Genomic DNA, 19,234 nt, shown 5'->3' on the forward strand with positions numbered 1-19,234 from the left:
GTCTGCCTTAGTATTGCTACTGCACCTACTCATTTTCTGGAAGTCACCTGTGAGATGTATGTCCTCAGCTCCGATACTGAGGTGACTTTACAGTTCAATAGCTGGGACCTTCAGTTAATTACTTTCCCTACAGTAGGACATTTGTCAGGCACATTCCTGACACTGGTGGCTGACACAGCCACCAAATCAGCAGCTCCAAATCTGGCCTCTTTCCTGCTCCTAAATTGTGAACTGTCTACTGGAAAGCTCCATCAGAATGACCTCTGACACCTCAAATTCAGTGATTCAGTGCATTCCAAAATGAACATCTAGTTCTGTCCTAACTCATACCACCATTCTCCCAAGTACCAACAGCAAACTTTACCTCTTCTTTCCTTTGCCTTCCACATCCAAATAACCAATGAATTCTCTCGATCCAATCTCTACCCTATTTTTCTTTCTCCTCTTTTTTCTGCAGGGTCCCAGTGTTAGTGCTCAGGTTTAGACTTTCATTGTATTTATGGTACATTATGTGCACTCCTGGCCTCTCTACAGGTGTCCCCCACCTCCCAGAGCGCCTCTCTAATCCATTTAAAGTGCTGCTGCCAGGTTAATCTCTTTCAAAGGGCAGCTATTGTACTCTTTCCATTCTTAAAATAAAAACCCTTCAGAGATATCTGCACACCCATGTTCACTGCAGCATTATTCACAAGAGCCAAGATATGGAAGCAACCTAAGTGTCCATTAGCAGATGAATGGATAAAAAAGATGTGGAATATTAATCAGCCATGAGAAAGAAGGGAGTCCTGCCAAGTGCAACAACATGGATGGAACTTGAGGGCATTACGCTACGTGAGATGTCAGACAGAGAAAGATAAATACTGTATGATCTCACATATGCGGAACAGGAAAAAACTGAACTTGTAAAAACAGAGAGTAGAATGCTGGTTACTAGGGCCCAGGGGTAGGGAGATATTTAAGTGTACAAACCCCAAACAAGTAGATAAATGAATCCTGGCGATCTAATGCACAACATAGTGATTATAGTCAACAATACTGTATTATAAACTTCAGAGTTGATAAGAGGCTAAATCTTAACTGTTTTCAACACACAAAAAATAATAATAAGTATTTGACATGATAAAGGTGTTAACATGATGGTGGTAATCATATTGCAATATATAAATTATCAAACCAACACACTGTACACCTCAAACTTACACGATGTTATATTTCAATTAAAGCTCAATGAAAACAAAAACCCCTTAAATGGCTCCCAATTTCTTACAGAATGAACTTCTATACTCACAGCCTCTCATTCAGGGCCTCCATGATCTGGCTCCACGATCTAGCTTTTCAATTTTTCCTCCTAAAATTCCTTTTATACACACTGTTCGTAGTCTTCCTGAGTTACAGCGGGGCCACAATTACACGCTGAACTTTCCTACCTTCATGAATTTTCCTCCTAGACTTGCTTTTATTTTCTCAGTAAGTCCTGTGTTGCTAAAAAACCATCCATCACAGCCCAGCTGAAATGTTACTTCCTCTACAGATCTTTCCCCAAATCCCTTAACTGGAAGTGCTCTATTTGCTGACATTTGCTGGTATAGAAAATATGCCTCCAGTTTATAATGAAATTTGTGTTATGGGATGTGGGGATGAGTGCACATTATCAAACATGTACTGAAATTGATTTTGTGAGGAAAAATGTATTATTTGGTTCATGCAAATACCAATACTGTAATGCAGCAGGAAGGCATCAATTCTGGGTTCGCAGAACTCTTAACCCTGAAAGATGGCAATTGAAATCTCAAAAGAAACGCTTTGATTCCCTGGAATACTGCCACATAGCACGCAGCCACACAGCAAGTTTACTGGTAACTGGAGATCACATAATACAGTAAAGCAAATGCCACTACAGTATTTCAGCAAGTACTTTAACTGATACCGAGCCACAATATAAAGTAAATGGGGCTGGAGTATTATACAGATAGCTGAAGTACATTTAGGAAAAAATCATTGATCATGAGCCAGAACAAAAGATAAACCACAATAATACAGCTGAACGAACTTCAATATCATGTTTATACGTGAAATGTTTGTTGAATATTAGTACCTAGCAAAAAAACAGCAAGAAAAGGAAATACATTCACTTGTACATGATATTATATCAACACCATTGCTGCATTTAGCTATGGCTTATGCTAGGAATAAATTTAAATATGTAATGTTTGGGGAATAACTGAGACACTATATTGGATCAGCCTGCAGTCTGTGGTTTTAAATTTCTGCTAAGAAAGATGGCAATAGGATGCAAATGCAAAACCCGTTGTTTTGTTTCCCTCTTCTGAACCCTCACAGCACAGTGCCAGGCATCTCTCGGTACATGTGCCCATTTCAACCTGCTGCTGTGTTTACACTGAACTCTACTGGACTAGGATTCTTGGGGGTAGGCTGTGTGCTAATTCAGCTTTATACCTTCACAGTTATTTGCTCATGGATGAATGAAAGAAATGAGATCGACTGAGTAGGCAGTCAGAAGAAATAGAAGGACAAGTAGAGGTTGATCAGACAGACAAGGGAGAAAAGGGAATCACAGGCTGAGAAGAGCACGTGGGGAAGACATCCTCGTGTGAGCAGGACGTTCCGTATATGGAGGAACCGTGAGAAAAGCAGCTGAACAAGTAGAAGCAGAATCACAAAAACTTCCCATGTCACACTGAAGAGTTTGGACTGTATTCTTTAGGCCAAGGGAGATCATACAAGGAAATGGGAAGATAAGATTTTTAGACAGATCTTTCTGGCAGAGCAGAGGTTGGCTGGGAGTGTGGGGAAGGGATAGACATGGTGACAGTGGGGACAGGGAGACCAGTTAGGAGGAGGCTAGTACAGTATTTCAGACAAGACACGGTTAGGGTTTGTCTTAAAGCCAAAGCAATGGGAGTGAAGCAGTGGAAGGAATCTGATAAGTATCTAGAAGCTTTAAGCAAAGGGACTTTGTAATTGACTACACAGGCCGTGAAAGAGTGGGAGGATGAGTCTTAGGCATTTGGTGGTGATGCCATCCATGAGAGCAGTATTTTAGGAAAGATAATGAATTCTGCTTTGGAACCTGAGTTGTGGGGAAATAATGGGACTCATAAGCAAATCGAAGAAAGGTGATTCAAGAGATAGCTAGAGAGCCGAGAGAGAGCTGATTATTATATTGTACTTAACTGGGCTTTATCTTTCCATACCTTGGGCTATCATTCTTCCCTTCCAAGGATTTTTTCGGGCTTCCAGAATCTCTTAATATTCATATTCTGTTTAGAAGATTGCTTTCAGAATCCTCTATTTTTCCCCATATGTAAACGCTCCTTGACCTGGTGTACGTTTCATGTGTTTCACTGATCTTATAGAGCCCATCCCCATCCCTTTTAACACAAGGATAAAATTTAGAAAAAAACTGGTAGGCCACTAGGTCATTCTAAAAGGAGATTATTGTTCAACATATATTGAGCATATCTTGGACATTCCAGAATCCTTAATGGGTAGCACTTTTCCTGTATATTTTTTGTATCAAATTGTGAACCAGCCTTTTTGGTGAGCATGAGTATAAAGCTTTATAAGATTGAATTTGTGAATTCCTAAGTACCAGTCAGAGTCTCTGAAGATAGTATTTTCATAAGCAAAAGATGCCACTATGCTCCTTAAAAAAGAAAAAAACAATGAACCTCTACATTTCTAAAGCAGTACATTATCTTTCACAACAGAGAGTTATTTCTAAGGACAGGACTAGCGGTTTGGATAGCAAATTTAGTTGATGTTTAAAGTAAAAAAAGAAAGAAAGAAAGAAAGAAAACATTCTTAACTGAATATTGGCCTGTTTCTCCATTCAAAAGCAAATGTGGGAATTCCCTGGCAGTCTAGTGGTTAGGACTTGGCACTTTCACTGCTGGAGCCCGGGGTTCAATCCCTGATTAGGGAACTAAGATTCTACAAGCAGTGCACCCCCCCCCCACACACACACACAAAATCAAATGTGCCTGCAGAAAAAAGAGAAATATTGTGTATGATAAACTCACAACCCACATAAAAAAGCTCACTGTCTCAAGAAATTTACTTTATCTTTTAAAGGATAAATTTATCTTTATGGGGGTCATACATTTTTTACATGAGTAAAAATTCAGGAGATTGCACCCAGTCCTGTCCCTTACCAGCACAAACTTGAAAAGTACCTTGTTCCTTATTCAAACTTGTTTCTAATGAAAACAAACTCTTGTACGAACTCTTTCTGTAGTGCTCAAATATCAGTCATAACCCTCCTGAAGTCGCCATGCAACATGCTGAATCTTTCTTGCTTATTAAAGAGTAAAATTTAAATGCCCTCATTTCAGTTTTAATACTTGGGATCCTGAAATGGTCAAGATCACTTACAAGTTTCAAAACCCAAGGGGCTAAAATGGCCAACAAGCATGTATGTGAGAATCATTGATTTTTACCAGTGATGTGAAATCACCTCTAGCCCACATAGTCTCGGATAGAACTAAATTGGTGTGTAATTTCTCTTAAAGCAGAAAGTGAGAAGCTTTCAGCTGCAGGAGAATTTCCAAATTTCAGACAACACAGACTTACATTGGAATGTATCCCAAGACCTTGGAACCGATACTCAAATTATCTATGACACATAGGCCAGAATTTAAGCACTTGAATTCTCAGCACAGAGATCATCTTATGTAGATGACAAACAAATTCACAGCCGCCAAGTTTTATGATTCAGTCAGGAGACAATTTATTGAAACTTTCCGCATGATCTCAGTATCCTTGGACTTTACTGTGAAAAGCTGGGAAGTTGGAGAAATAGTAAGTTGTGGAATAATTTAAAATATGAAATATTAAAAGTCTACTATTTTTAAAAAATATTTATTTATTTACTTACTTATTTTGGCTGTGCAGGGTCTTAGATGTGGCATGCGGGATCTTCAGTGCGGCATGTTTAGTTGCAGCATGTGGACTCTTAGTTGTGGCATGCATGTGGGATCTAATTCCCCGACCAAGGATCAAACCCGGGCCCCCTGCATTGGGAGCGCCGAGTCTTACCCATTGGACCACCAGGGAATTCCCCCTAAAATTCTACCTTTCAAACACCAGGATAGTAACTTGAATTCTTTGAATTCCAATTCTGAGCTGTGCAAATAAAGTTTAGTGACTTTATTCTCTTGGTTTTGATTCCTGGGTAATCACAGATTTCCAAAGGAGAGTTTGGCTACACTGTGTTTCCATAGACTATTGCATAGTATTTTTCACTTGTTCTGAATGGTGAACATTTTTTTTCTTACAAACATTACTGGTCACTTTGACAATGATAGAAGAAATTCTCTATTTCAGAGGCTTGTTAGGAAAAGAAGTCCCACAAATGCTTAGCATCTTCTATGTTCCAGGCAATTGTACGGGCTATTTTCATTTTTGCTTAATTGAAATGACTCAATTACATTTTATGAAATTCATTTTATGAATTCAATTTATGTCAACTCTAAATATGAGAAGTATATTAGTTTTCTATTGCTGTGTAACAAATTAAACAAATTACGACAAATACCACCCATTTATTAGCTTATTGTTGTGTCGAAGTCTGGACAGTCTGGGCATGGTGTGCCTGGATTCTCTGCTTAGAGTCTCGCATGGCTAAAATCAAGGTGTTGGCAAGGCTGTGTTCTCAACTGGATGTCATGATCCTTTTTCCAAGCAGAATTCAGTTCCTATGGCTGTAGAAATGAGGCTTGCACTTCCTTGCTGGCTGTCAGGAGGGAGCTTCTCTTAGCTCATAGAGACCTCCTGCACTCTTTGCCACGTGGCCCTCTCCTTCTCCAAAGCCACCAATGGAGAATCTCCCTTGTGTCGAATACTCCTCACACTTCAAATATCTCAAGGACCGACCTAGTCCCTCTTTCAGCTTCACTTAATTAGGTTAGGCCAAACTTGGATAATCTCCCTATTTTTTTTTTCTCCCTATTTTAAGGTCACCTGATTTCAGATCTTAACTGCATCTGCAAAATCCCTTCACAATAGCACTTAGCTTAATGTTTGATTGAATAACTGGGGGAAGGTGGGTGTACACCTGTGGGTAGGGAGTCTTGGGGACAATCTTAGAATTCTGCTTATCAGTCTCACAAGTCTGTAATCAAAATGTCAGCTAGGCTGTGTTCTCATCTGGAGGCTTGATTGGGGAAGTAAGTGCTTCCAAGTTGATTCAGGCTGTTGGCAGAATTCATATACTTGTAACTGTGTGATTGAGGACCTTGGATTTTTGTTGGTTGTTGGCTGACAGTCACTCCCAGCAGTGACCCACAGCTCCCTGCCATGTAACCATCTCCATAGGCAGTTCACAACATGGCTATTTGCTTCTTGAAGACCAGTAAGAGAGTATCTTTGTCTAGTCTACTAAGACAGAATCTTATATGATGTAATCTAATCATGGGAGTGACATCCTATTATCTTTGCCATACTCTTTTAGTTAGAGCAAGTTGCAGTTTCCATTCTGCAGTCAGAGGAAGGAAATTATACAAGGGTGTATGACTCATTGAGGGTCACCTTACGTTGTATCTGCACAAAAAGTCTGTGCTCAGAGCAACTTTGGAAGAAGTTCAGATCAAAGTGGCTTCCAGGTTTTTAAAGAACAGGGCCTTGTTGAATGTGCAGTAGCTGCCCTCAGATGTAAACCCACATGGTTAAATGGGTATCCTGTTTTCAAACTCCAGACCTGATATCAGATTTTCTTGGGTGAATCCCAGTTCTTCCATGGATTAACTGTGCAACTTTACCTCTCTATGCCTCAGTTTCTTCCTCTACAAAACGAAGATGACAGTACACCCCCCCACCAAGGATCATTGTGAGGATTAAGGAGACATCATTTAAATGGATCCTGATATACAGTAAGTGCTCAGGAAGCAGTAGACATTATTTTATATTCCTGCTCTCCCTCTGGATGATTATATTGCATCTTTCATTCATGAATTTATCTAAATCTATTCTTAAACCTACGTATTGTTCTTTTTTTTTTTTAGGTCTTTTTTTTTTAAACAGAACTTTCTTTTTTTTAAATTTTTATTTTATTTGACTTTTTAAATTTTTGGCTGTGTTGGGTCTTCATTCCTGTGCACAGGCTTTCTCTAGTTGCAGCAAATGGGGGCTACTCTTTGTTGCAGTGCATGGGCTTCTCATTGCGGTGGCTTCTCTTGTTGCAGAGCATGGCCACTAGGTGGGCAGGCTTCAGTAGTTGTGGCTCGCAGGCTCAGTGGTTGTGGCGCACTGGCTTAGTTGCTCCACAGCATGTGTGATCTTCCCAGACCAGGAATCGAACCTGTGTCCCCTGCATTGGCAGGCAGATTCTTAACCACTGTGCCACCGGGGAAGTCCCCTATGTATTGTTCTTGATATATCCTTATCCAGTCTTTTCAACTTTAAGAGCTCCTCTTTACTTCTTTTCATGCATTTGGTGAGGTAGTCCACATTCATTCTCCGTTCACATATTATGATGCTGATTATGCCTTCTCAAACACTTTTAATTTTCAAACTATTAATAAGTCTCTTGAGGGAAGTGAATCTTAATGTAAATTTCCTTTGACATATTTTAATTTTATGTGTCTTGTTCTTTAGATGAGATTCAGTGGTAGACTATGGTTAAGTGGTGATTAAATCTGGTGAGTGTTGGTCGTTAAAAAAATATATATATATATACAGTTTGTAGTGGTGGGTGAGGAGATATATATGGGGGTGATCATTGATCACAAAAACAAACATCCTGGGAATTTACACAGTCTATGTTGGAGGGAAGCTGAATCAATTTTACTGAATTAAATTGAGCAGCACTAGTTCTGTGCTCGGCTCTACACCAAGCTCTATACAAGAGCAAAAATGAGATAAACCTTGTTTTCTATTCTAAGGCTTACAGTGTTGCTAGGGAAACAAAGCTCATGCATATTAGACAGACATACTGTAAGATGGCATAGGATTACGTTAAAGTTAGATGAGTATATAAGTGATGTCAGATCTCAAAGGAGGGAGGATGGATTAGAGAGAGCTTGCTAGAGAGGCTTTGGATTATAAGTAGAATTTGGGGAGGTAGAAAGTAATGAAACACACCTTCAGGGATGGGAGATATTTTGAGCACTAGTTTGCCATTAGAACTGACCCTTATCTCTTACAAGACAACAAGGAGAGCAGAATAGGGATTTATGTTAGGAAGAGAGTAGCAGAGCTTTTGCTCTATCTGATCTTTATGAGGTGATCATTGCTCTTATTTTGTGACAGTAGACCTTAGGGTAATGGGAGTTAAAACACCTATTTGAAACATGAAAATGCCAAAATGTGAAGTGACATGCTCAGTGTCATACTACAGGATGTTAAGGTAGGATTCAGTTGTCTAATTTCTTTGTTCATTTGTTGTTTGAAACAGGAAGCCCTACTGTGAATCTTTTCCATATTTTATAACTTAAGAAAAATTGTGGCTAGCCTTGCATGTAATTGCAAATGAATACCAGAGACAACAAAACAGGGTATTATAATTAAAAGATGTCATAAAGTATAAAATGCTTCATCTGGTCTTACAATTATGTAAGTTGAAAAAGTACTTTCCAGTCCACACTTTCTTTAGATTCCTACAGCAAATCTTTCAAAAGAAAGCATGGTTTATAGGTAGCTACTTTCTATTGTAATAACCTATCTAAAAAGCTATATTTCACTGTATGTAATAGAAGAATGTATTTTAAGTGGCTATTTATAAATTGCAATTGCACTAAACCATAAGGCAATATTATTCATTGAGAAAGCCAGTAATTGAATGTTATTATCCAATTGTTTATGACCTTCTCATTTTTCAGAGCCTCTCAGAAACCAGTTTTCTACAATGAGCTATTGGAGCAAGGACAAAGACAGTTAGAAATTCCTATAAGCTGAAATCTACTTCTCCCAGCTATAAATTCTTTGTCTAGTAAATACTAGCTCATCTTGTGCTCATAAAGTAGGGCACTACACTTCTTTTCAGCTATTTTAGTACATCTTGAATGTGCTTCCTCTCCAACTGAAAAAAGATTTGTGCTCATAAATTCTCCCTGAATTCCTGAGAGCCCCAGTAAGCACGGCCTACAGAGAATCTATTCCAGTAGATAGACCTGGGATCAATATTGATTGTGACATTAAATAAACGGGTTTGATCTTCCCTTTTCAACACTCAAGACTACAAGAAATGCAATCTCAAAGAGACAGAACAGGAAAAATGGCGTGGGAGTAGGGAATCCAGGTTTGTGTCGTGTGCCAGAAAATAGACTAATTGTCGTTTTGAAGTGTCTATTTCTAAGTCAGGCAGCAAAGAGGAGTGGAGCCTCCCAATTCACTTTAAATGTAGCTAGAACCTGAGGGTTGCCCGGCTTTGTGTGTGTGTGTGCGCACTACCCAAGGGCACCTGCTAAGGGGGCAAGTGGGGTTAAATCCAGCTCTCAGTTGGTTTAGCAGTCTATGTGCCTATGTGAGAATATACCTGCTTGGATGAAGGGGGTGTCTTTTTCTCATTCATACAACTGCTCTTGTGTGGAGTGGTTGTGGCCCTTCTAAATACCACCCCAGTGGCCCGCAAAGCAAATGCACTAACCGTGCCTGGGGAATCTTGAACCACTGGGATAAATGTCTTCATTCTGCTTATTCTAGTTAAACATGTGCCTTCCTTTCTCTGTGTGAAGACCATGTTAAGAAGAAATTCTCAACTTATGCTGAAGACAACTTTCAACTCTCTTCAACAATGAAGAAAGGAAAAAATATTCCACCTTCATAAAAAGTTACTGTTTATGTTAATCCTCCCTTTCTGTAATGAAATTTTAAAAAATATTTAGCTTCGAGACAAAACAGAATGTCACTAGTTCCTTACGTGGATCCTTATCACCTGCTAAACAGTTCTATCACGGGACTTCCAAACACACTTTGTCATTCCATAGTTGACATTTTTTTTTTTTAACATCTTTATTGGAGTGTAATTGCTTTACAGTGGTGTTAGTTTCTGCTTTATAACAAAGTGAATCAGTTATACATATACATGTATCCCCATATCTCTTCCCTCTTGCGTCTCCCTCCCTCCCACCCTCCCTATCCCACCCCTCTAGGTGGTCACAAAGCACCGAGCTGATCTCCCTGTGTGATGCAGCTGCTTCCCACTAGCTATTTTACATTTGGTAGTGTATATATGTCCATGCTACTCTCTCACTTTGTCCCAGCTTACCCTTCCCCCTCCCCATGTCCTCAACTCCATTCTCTAGTAGGTCTGCGTCTTTATTCCCATCTTGCCCCTAGGTTCTTCATGACCATTTTTTTTTAGATTCCATATGTATGTGTTAGCATATGGTATTTGTTCTTCTCTTTCTGACTTACTTCACTCTGTATGAGAGACTCTAGGTCCATCCACCTCACTACAAATAACTCAATTTCGTTCCTTTTTATGGCTGAGTAATATTCCATTGTATATATGTGCCACATCTTCTTTATCCATTCGTCTGTCAATGGACGCTTAGGTTGCTTCCATGTCCTGGCTATTGTAAAGAGAGCTGCAATGAACATTGTGGTACATGACTCTCTTTGAATTATGGTTTTCTCAGGGTATATGCCCAGTAGTGGGATTGCTGGGTCATATGGTAGCCTTACTTTTAGTTTTTTCAGGAACCTCCATACTGTTCTCCATAGTGGCTGTATCAATTTACATTCCCACCAGCAGTGCAAGAGTGTTCCCTTTTCTCCACACCCTCTCCAGCATTTATTGTTTGTAGATTTTTTTTTTTTTTTTTTTTGCGGTACGCGGGCCTCTCACTGTTGAGGCCTCTCCCGTCGCGGAGCACAGGCTCCGGACGTCCAGGCTCAGCGGCCATGGCTCATGGGCCCAGCCGCTCCGCGGCATGTGGGATCTTCCCAGACCGGGGCACGGACCCGCGGCCCCTGCATCGGCAGGCAGACTCTCAGTCCCTGCGCCACCAGGGAAGCCCTAGTTTGTAGATTTTTTGATGATGGCCATTCTGACCAGTGTGAGATGATATCTCATTGTAGTTTTGATTTGCATTTCTCTAATGATTAACGATGTTGAGCATTCTTTCATGTGTTTGTTGGCAATCTGTATATCTTCTTCGGAGAAATGTCTGTTTAGGTCTTCTGCCCATTTTTGGATTGGGTTGCTTGTTTTTTTGATATTGAGCTGCATGAGCTGCTTGTAAATTTTGGAGATTAATCCTCTGTCAGTTGCTTCATTTGCAAATATTTTCTCCCATTCTGAGGGTTGTCTTTTTGTCTTGTTTATGGTTTCCTTTGCTGTGCAAAAGCTTTTAAGTTTCATTAGGTCCCATTTGTTTATTTTTGTTTTTATTTCCATTTCTCTAGGAGGTGGGTCAAAAAGGATCTTGCTGTGATTTATGTCATAGAGTGTTCTGCCTATGTTTTCCTCTAAGAGTTTGACAGTGTCTGGCCTTACATTTAGGTCCTTAATCCATGTTGAGTTTATTTTTGTGTATGGTGTTAGGGAGTGTTCTAATTCCATTCTTTTACATGTAGCTGCATAGTTGACATTTTTATTCAAACTTGGAAAGCTCTCCTTTATCTTCATTGCCTTTCAAAATTCCCCTTCCCCTATCATTCAAAGCTCAGGACAAATTCTACCTTATCCAAGGACCATTTCGTTTTCTCTCTTCTATGCTACAATATTCCTCCACCCTATCTGTTCATCTCCATAACATACAATTGATTGATACAACCCAGGGCCCAGGCTATAGCAAAAGAGCACGTAATTCAGAGCAAGTCATCTTGGATGTAGTGGGTGCGGCATTGGCAGCCTCAGTAGGAGGAGAGATTGGGTGGAGAGACGAAGCTGGCGGCAGCAACAACATCAGAGAAATGCCATGGGGATGAGGAGATGAAGCGTGTATCGTAAGGAACAGTGTTGCATTAGTCTGTTCTCTCAGCAGAGACTACTGCCATTAGAGGTACCCATAGGCCAATACGGAGAGTTCTTGGGTCCTCTGATACTGCCCGGGAGAGGATAAGAGCTCAGGGAAACAGGAGGATAGCTTTCATCTGGTGGGTACTCATCCAGAGCCTCTTTATAGTGCGTGCCATTCTGTTACTCTGTTGCTCATAGCTCTCTCTGTCTGGCCTCAGGCTGATGAATGAGGAATCGTGTAAGATTCCAACACCGCCCACACCCTCAAATTGCCTTTGTGCAACTCTGCCACCCCCTCAAGCTTTATTTACTGCTTTACTTTATTTCCTGCTTTTTTTTTTTAACTGCATGTTTACTTCCTTCTCGGTCTTTCCACTCCCCCTTTTATGGCATGATACTATTCCTTTTCTCTGATATTAGGATTAGTCCTTCAGTGTGAGGAAAATATGGGTCAAATGGTCCTGCTCTGTGAGTAGAGTAGTAAGTTCGTAGCTGGGCACCAAACAGGCCCAAGCACACCAAATTATCCTACCCACTGTCTCTGGAATATGCCCTTAGATGTTCTCTGGTGTCTCTGCTCATACAAGTCCAACTACCTTGACGAGTTTTCCCATTCTGCTGCCCTCTTAAAATCAAACCCATCCTTTAATATTCAAGTCAAATGCTAATTCTTTCTTAAAGTATTTCCTGAAATATAATATTTTACTTCCTCTTAGCATACATCTTACAGTTTTTTTAAATTTATTTATTTTATTATTTATTTATTTAGGCTGTGTTGGGTCTTTCGTTGCTACGCACGGGCTTTCTCTAGTTGCGGTGAGCGGGGGCTACTCTTCATTGCAGTGCACGGGCTTCTCATTGCGATGGCTTCTCTTGTTGCGGAGCACGGGCTCTAGGCGCATGGGCCTCAGTAGTTGTGGCACACGGGCTCTAGAGCGCAGGCTCAACAGTTGTGGTGTACGGGCTTAGTCGTTCCGCAGCATGTGGGATCTTCCCAGACCAGGGCTCGAACCCGTGTCCCCTGCATTGGCAGGCGGATTCTTAACCACTGCGCCACCAGGGAAGCCCATCTTACCGATTTAGAAACAACTTGAGGCTGGATGAGTGCATGGAAGGCCAGATGGATGAGAGCCAGGATGCCAGTTCCCAGACAGCAAGTAGGGATCTAAAGGTTGGGGAGATATCCAGACCACCTCCGGCACATTAAAGCTAAGAATGGTGAGCAAGTGGGATGGCAGGTCAGGATCCAAGAATTGAAGCCAAAATTGTGGATATAAGTAGGGCATTGGGGCCAATGTAAAGAATCTGTGGATGATCCAGGACTTTGGAAAAAAAAATTTTTTTGAAGTTCATATCTAGCTTTTGATGAAATGTTCTTACTTCCCAAAGAATTGGTGTTTGTGAGATAGTTCCAGAATTTTCTGTTCTTAGTTTGCTCTTCTCTTATAATGCTTACCACGCTGTACCCTGTACCTTGCAAGTGCTCATCTCCCTTACTAGCCTGTAAGCTTCTTGAGGGCAGACACTGTGGTTTACTCTTGTTCACCTCACCTGCATTGTCTAGGGAGTGCTGTTTACATAGGAATGTCAATATCTCTTGATATTGACATTGAAATATCTCTTGAATTGTAGTTTTGAAGATTAATTGAATTTGTGGAGACTACTATGATTTTAATTTTACACATGTCGAGATTATGGCATTCAGAGGGAAATATCCAGCAATCAGCTGGAGTCGAAAGACTCGTTATATAGCAGGAGTGGATGGATGGACAGATATATTTAGGCGCTTTCCATATACGAATGAAAACCTAAGAAGTGTGTGAAGAGTTAAAAGAGCTCTAAGTTGAAAACTGAATAGAGGAGGATACAAATTTATTTATCCAGCCAACATTTACTAACCTTTTAAGGTGTTCCAAGTACTTAGGTAGGCACGATTATAGAAATACACTTAATGGAGTAAGATAGTCTCTACCATCAAGGATCTTCAGTCCTCCAGTGCTGGCAACACACTAGTGAGGAGATGACTGTAAATATCAATATATTAAGTGGAGAAAGAAGAATATGCAAGAAAGTGCGTGTGACTAACAAGGATAAAAAATGCTTTTAAAAATGAACTCAAAAGACTATTTTATTTGGTTGTAATGAGATCATTGGTCATCTTCAAAAATTCTGCTTCAGAGCAGAAGTGAGGCAAATCTGCATTAATGTTTGTCATACTTGTTATGTGATGACATAAAAATACATATACATTTTAGTAAGTCCTGTATTGTTATTAGGTGCAATGCCTCCTAGGAAAATTCACATATTTCCACGTTTCTTTTTCTTCAAAGGGCATTGTTTTTTCCACTAAATGTGACGATCTGAATAATCTAAATGTTTTAGTTGACCTTCATTTATAAACATAGGACTTAATTGGCCATATTAGTCCAAACCCCAAGGCTCCAGAATCCTATGTGAGTGAATTGTTTGGAGAAAGACGAAAGAGTGGTGGTAAAAAGTGTAACGAGGTTACCCACATGGACCCAATTTACTCTCTTCATAATAATGCACTTTTCAGCTTCAATATATTTTTAGACATCTAGAGAAGATTATTCAGTAAGATCACTTCAAGGCAACCGCCATATTTAAAGACTTGAATTAAACATTGATGACCCATTTTGCTCACTGAAGTTTTGTTCCAGTGTTACTTGTGCCACTGCTGGTAGTTTACAGTTTCACATTGTTTGAAATAAAAAGGAAGTTCTCCATTTCAGCTAAAACAAATTCTACAACCTCTCACCAGGAAAAGAAAGTTGCCTTTCCCATAAATTAGTAAATATTTAGAAAGGTGTGGAGCCCACATTGCAAAAAGTGTTGCAACCTATTGAGAAAAATACAATGAGCCAGTTGCAGAGACTTGACACCTGCCACGTGTTGCTCAGAGATTCTGCATCACTGTGGGTGTGAAAGTACATAGCAGAGACTGGTATACCACACATGCCTTGCAAATGATAGTTCAAGTCTAAATTGTTTTATTTTTTAGTATATAACTGGATAAAGATTCTGCTGACAGGTATCATTAATCAGTGGTTATTTATTTATTGATAAATCAATTATAGATAGAACTGAGAGGATTATCCATGAGGTCTTAATGTCAGTAGCTTCAGAGGTTCTAAGACCAGTGTCTTCCTTAGGGTGAAGGGGAAAATTAAGTTGTTTATTTTCCCAGGGCTTCTTGTCTGGTCTGGGTAAAATTAGTGGTGAGAGGTCTTTTTTCATTTCTTTATTAATTGGTATTCACTATTTTCATAAAACACATTTAAAAAATATTAGACACATGAAATTAAAATATGTGATATATAATATAATTAAGATTCTGATGCTTTCCCTCAAATATCTATCATAACTGATTAGCACATGATTTGACAAATATTTAGAAATTATGAGCAGCATTTCTTAATGGAAATCTCACTAACTCCATTTTATTTGAATTTGAGCAGTGAACACCTAGCGTGATCCTTTAATCAGGAATAAATAAATAAATAATAATATATACATGTGATTTCACAAGTATATATCAACTATTTTAGTGCTCATAAATGAGGTTAATAGTAAGATAAAGCAAATTCAAATATTCATTAAGTGAGGGACTCATTTAACAACTCGAATGACCCCTCTTTGCTGGGTGTTATTCTAAATGCTGGGAATAGAGCTGAGGAAGGGGCGGGAATTTACTCAACTTTCACGCTAATAAGCTAGCCTGTTATTGTGTCTGCACGCTGACAAGAGACATGAGACTCTTGGGTCAGAGATGAAGGACTATATTACTCATGGCACAGCGTGCAGCGTGAGCTTTCTGTCTGCTTCTGTCAGTGTCTCACGACCCCCAGTTTCCACAGGATGACACAGGCGGGCCTACGTGGTTGCCTACACAGGCGTTGGGTTGCATTACAGGAGAGGAACACTGCGCTTGGAGAATCCATCACTTTCAGAATGAACAAGTCTGTTCTTTGTCTGGAGGGAGGTGTTACCTCTTCCCTCGCAAGTTACTTGCTACAAATATAACCCAGAAAAATGACCCAGGTAAAGACCAGTGAAGACCTGGTATTCTTGGCATACTTAGCAAGACTGTGCAGGGACTCTTAGGGCCCATTAGCAGATTGCCTCTCCTAACAAATCCTTAGATCCTTGCCCTTACAGAGCTTATATTCTATTATTAGGCTTCTTAGTGGTTTAAGGGATTTCATCCTTGGCTGTTTTATTCCTTCTGAATTACTGTCAACATTACCTTGAAGCTCGCACTTGGTCTTTTCCCCATTTTTACTCTTTATACACACTCTTGCTTCGTGTTCCATTGCTATTTATATCTTCCTTGTTAAGTCTCATGCATGAGTCAAATTTTGCCTATATGCTAGGAGCCACACTCCTATCAAAGACGGGACTGAGTTCCTCAAGACATCTCCAGGCAATTTCCTCAAAGCCTCACTCTCCGTTCAGGGTATCTCTCTTGGCCTAAAGCCATTGTCCCATGTAGGCCTGAAGCCTCAGGTCATTCAGAGTTTTGTCCAGGCCACCCTGAGCTGGGCCTCAAGGCTCTGAGCCCCTCTGTCTGGTATGTCCAGCTAGCTGTCACATATTTGTGGTAGGAGAGAGAGGACTGTCTGTCTACTTACTTTATCCCTTTATGTTTTCCTATTCTCAGCTCTGGTTCTTTATAGCATGATCGTGCTCTGAAATTTTTCATTGAGTGGTTACTAGTGTTAGAAAGAAAAGATTTGTCTGCTTTACAGTTGCTCTGCTCTGAAGAATCTGAAACACTGAAGCCTACTTCCAAGAAGGAGTATAAAGAGGCCTAAATTCACCTCTGCTCTCTCACGATGTAGACAGGGTGTTCTGGGGTAGAGCAGTAGTGCTGAGGGATAGAAAACAAGTGTGGCTTCTCAGAAGGGTGACTTGAAGATGCCCATATAAGGTTTATTCTATATCTTCTAGTAAGATGGTACATAAAAATAAAGAAATATTTTACACTATCCTCTGATGTCCAATGGTGTTCATTCTGGCAAAGTGCTTCATCTGAATACTGTTCCAGGCAGTGTTGGGTACAATAGACAGGTTACCCATCAGTACATCATAGTACATCATCCATCAGAGACTATGTACTCATCATAGTCTGGTGGTGATGAACATAGTTCAGAAGGAGAAGAGAGGGAGAAAGATCAGAGAAAATAGAAGTGTCAGAAATTGTAGTTATGTGGGTAGACCTGTACTGTATGTTTAAATCAGCAACAGTTAATATATATGTGTGACTTTGTATGTCTGTACATGACTCATGGTTTAAAGGTGGTTATGCATTGCAAGTATATCTATGTATACACACATGTACATGACTGAAATAACTAATTTATAGTATATTAGCTCCAAGATACTATCATGGTTTTAGAAAGCTGAAGCAGTTATTTCCTTACCAGTTTTATTATGTCATATAGAAATATACGTTCTGTGTGGGAGAGAAAAATGTTGTACAGGCAAAAGAATTTGTATGAGAAAGACAGAATATTTGGAAGAGACTTAAAATCTGTGACTAAATGAGAGAAGGAAATGACATTTCGAATACAATGCCCCTGTCAGGATATGCTAGAGAAAATTTATGTCACTGACAAGCCAAAGAAGGAGGCATTTGTACGCTACTGACGGTTGGTATAATATGTATGTGGAAATGAATTTAAGTGTGGGGAAAAAAAGGAAAAAGAAAACTGAAAGAAAATAGACTATAGAGAAAGAACAGCCAATCGAAACAAATGTTTAACCATATGTAACGGTTCTTAAACATTATCGCTTAAGATTCTCAGTGATGGATCTGTGCTGACATGGTGTCTGAGATTTCAGACCAAGTACTCAGGTTCACTTTGGGTTAAAACCAATACCCCAGACGTGAGTCAAGAGCTCACCTCTATTGTGGCAACTCAGGTGTTAGCCTCATGGAGTATGAGAGTGTAAGTTGATCAGGAAGAAATCCTGGTTTCAGAATAGGATGGCAAAGTTATAAAGCCCCCATGGAGATGACGCTATAGTCAGAATTGAAAATACTGGCTGAATAGATGGTTTGGACACAGAGTTTCAAGCCAAGAATCTGGATAAGTGCTATTATGAGTTAACTAAATCAAGGAAATCTAAAAATGTTTCGTAAAGTTGCAGGATGGGAATTAATTTTTATACTACCTTCCACAGATGCCCACTTTCTTAAGAAATTGATCTTTTCTGGTGGTTGTGGGGGAAAGGAACCACCTCTGGGATTTATGTGACTATGCAGCTTGCAGTGAAATAGGCTTTGGACCACTGGTAGGAGGAGCTCCCTCCCAGAATCCAGAGACATTCGAGAGCGGTTAGAGAAGTATGCGTCATGTTTGGCACATACGGAAAAGTGCTGCTAGGGAGGTGGGTTTGGGAGGCCAAGAAATTAGGGAGATGAAGTGAGAGTCTACACGGTCAGCACTGGGGATTATTTGGCTAACACATACTGAGCTCAGGTAGACTTTTCATAAATACTTGATGGTTGAACCCGTTGTTTCAGTCTAAGTATTTTGTATCCCTCATGAACTATGGAAACTGAACTGGATTTGGTATGTTAATGTCGTTGCTATTTATGCATTACAACACCGAGCAAACAAGTGAGCAACTACTGTTAGTAAAATATCAAACTCTTTCTAGTTGACAGGGATAGAAAGAAATATGAGAAATGACCCTGTCATTAAAGGCTCTTACTTTGCGAGACAAGACATACCCATAAAGGGAGAACTAGTAAAGCAAGAAAATACCAGATTAGTTGTGACTACATTTGTTTCCTTACTCTCCCCAGAGACTTGGAAGGCAAAGCTTTAGCCCTTTGAGCTAGTTTCTCTTTTTCTTTATCCCTCTTCTGTCAGCCTTTTACCATCCTCAACACTAAGTGTTGAGTTGAAAAATTTAGATCATTTGTCAGTTCCGATCATAATTTAATTTATTTGAGAAACACAGTGTAGGCAATAATTGTGGAAGGTGGTAGTTGCTGGGCCCTTTACAGAGAGAGTGGGACTCAGATAACTAGAAATATGTGGGATGGATATTGCAGGAAGGAGGGAGGATCTGAGTGGGCCATGTCTGAGGAATGAATGAGTAGATCTGTTTTGCTGAAATGGGTAGGACAGGATACTCTGGGAGAGAAAAAAATGTTGGAGGGATTTGGGGCAGTCGGCAGATTGTAAAAGATCCTTAATAGGGACTAATTGAACCTATGAGCCACGAAAAGTCAACGCAAGTTTGTACATATGTGTGTAATTTATACCACGTAGGATT

The 19,234-nt window shown here is 39.9% G+C and overlaps 1 protein-coding gene across 3 annotated transcripts in view; it reads left to right on the forward strand.

Moving 5' to 3' along the window:
- Nucleotides 1–19,234, forward strand: part of EPS8 (EGFR pathway substrate 8, signaling adaptor) — a 261,244-nt gene that overhangs the window by 17,992 nt on the left and 224,018 nt on the right. For 2 of the 3 annotated variants that reach the window (XM_079936969.1, XM_079936968.1), the window contains exon 3: nucleotides 6,795–6,890. The exons of the other annotated variant lie outside the window; for it this stretch is intronic. The gene's annotated coding sequence lies outside the window, so the exon portion shown is untranslated. The remainder of the gene's footprint in view (nucleotides 1–6,794; nucleotides 6,891–19,234) is intronic. 3 annotated transcript variants of the gene reach the window in all.

This window comes from Stenella coeruleoalba, assembly GCF_951394435.1.
Source record: "Stenella coeruleoalba genome assembly, chromosome: 11".
NCBI classification, from domain to species: domain Eukaryota; kingdom Metazoa; phylum Chordata; class Mammalia; order Artiodactyla; family Delphinidae; genus Stenella; species Stenella coeruleoalba.